The sequence below is a fragment of the Taudactylus pleione genome, unplaced genomic scaffold (assembly GCF_031769625.1).
Source record: "Taudactylus pleione unplaced genomic scaffold, aTauple2 ptg000687l, whole genome shotgun sequence".
Lineage (NCBI taxonomy): Eukaryota > Metazoa > Chordata > Amphibia > Anura > Myobatrachidae > Taudactylus > Taudactylus pleione.
In genome coordinates, this window is record NW_028285089.1 from 1343232 (window position 1) to 1345517 (window position 2286).

Genomic DNA, 2286 nt, shown 5'->3' on the forward strand with positions numbered 1-2286 from the left:
AATCCAGAGGTCTGTGAAAGGAACTAAATTGGGCCTCCGTGCGTCTCCAGAATAGTGACAGGAACAAGTGAGCTCGGTGGAGCAAAGTATCACCTAAAAGAGAGTGACCGCTGGAGCACCAAACATCCTCTCGGAATGGCTGCCAAGCCACACCCCCTTGCATGCTTTTTTTGCTTTGCTCCCAAAACAGAATCAGCCCCAAATTTATAAGTTGCCCCACAGCCTGTGTTAGACAAACACCTAATCTAATGAAAGCAATGATATGGGTCTATGAAAAGAGTGGGCAGGGCATGCTCAGCCCATGGAGGATATGGTTAGTGCCATATTGTAGGACAGAGGTCGGCAACTCTTGCCACAGGTGGCATCCACTGGGTCTGAGCTGCTCTTCCCCTTCCTATTGCAAGCTGTGCAGCAAGCTTCCCACATTAGTAGACACATATTCAGTATCAGACTGATCTACAGCTAAAATACAAACACTGCCCCCACTGCCAATGCTGCCATTTAACTACAAACCAAAACAGCCCCCCCCCTTCCTGATTTGAAATTACATCGAAACACTGCCCCTCAGTACAGACCTGTTCCTACAAACCAAACAATGCCTCACATTCCTGACCTGAAACCACAATCAACATGCTAAGTCTTCCATACTAAGGGGCATATTTATAAAATAAAATTTGCCCGAAGCCCCCCCCAAAAAACACCCATTATACAGCAGCAGCAGATATCATTCCTCCATTTTTGACTGCAAAAGCAGCCCCAATAAGTTGCTTAAGTGTTAATTTATGGTGTTCACATTTACACTTTTTTGGTATTAAGATATCCCCTTCCCTTAACATGTATACATTATTTTATCAGTAACAGTAATACACTCTTTTTACTATTCATGTCCTGAAAATTTGATGGAAGCACAGAGGAGGACTACAGAGCTCAAATACATATAAGCCTAAGTAAGTTTCATTCTGGATTTCCATTCACAGAAATTACCATACTACACTGAAGTGCCAAACATAGGACTCCCCTCTAGTCAGGCATAGTACTACAACTAGACGTGTCAGATTCCACAAGTGGACGTGAGACCTCTGGAGATGTTGACTCATGCCGTCTGGTTAACTTCCCACAGCTCCCCGATACTTGTAGGTGTAGGATCTTGGGTGTAAATGGACCTATCAACCACATCCCATAAATGCTCAATTGTGTTAAATTTGGGTGAACGTGGTGGCCACACCATTCATCGGAACTATCAAAGCAATTCTGGACAACTTGGGGCCGATGACACTGTGCCGTATCCTGCTGGAATATTCCGTCATTCTGACCAAAACAACTGGAACTGTGACTCATTGGACCACACCACATGTTGCCAGTCGTGCAGGGTCCAATTCGTGGCGTCATGAGCCCAGGTCAGGCGGTGTGTCAGGTATCATAGTATTAACAGGGGCACTTTGGTGGGTCTTCTGCTCCATATCCCATGGAAGATAAAGAACGCTGCACTGACCTGCTGGATATGTGTCTGGTACCTACTGCATTAAATGTTGATGTGATTTGAGCCACTGTCACTTGTCTGCACCAGTGGTCGGCCACTGTGCTGTCCATGGTAGGTGGTAATTCCTTCCATGAGGTATTCCCGGTACACACGTGACACAATAGATCGAGGAACATTGAATGTGTCTGCCCAACTTCGGAAATGGTATGTGCTATCCGTAGTCGTCCCACTATGATACCCTGTACGAAATCCGATAATTCACGTTGCCTTGCCATGAGCAGCCTAACCGGTGTTCAAACTGAATCACGAGGTCAGATTACAACTAATGCGGGTCTGGGTATTTCTAAGATGTCACAGTACCACCTACCATTACATACTGCTATCCCTTCCTGGGTGTGACTGATTTGGTGTGTGCGAAGGTATAAAGGATTGTGGGATCCAGTGAGCAGGGCTTCCAATGCTGACTAGCAGTCGAACGATAGAGAAGGGCTGGTGGGGCATAGCTAGTGTCAGGAAACCATTTCATATGTACAAATGTGCTGTGCTGACTGTGTAAACCGATGCCTTTGTAATCAGATTTCTACAATACTTTATGAAGGATATATCTGACAGAACAAGAGAGTACTCATAATACATTCAATCAAAGGACACATGCTTTCTCAAATAGCCAAATTAAAAATGAACTGAAATAATCTTGGTAATTAAGCTTATTTGATATCACCCAAATGATTCAATCATGCTGGTCTGATGGCTGCATACATTCTGGAAAAAATAATGTTCCACTAGTGCATTACATTATCCGTAAA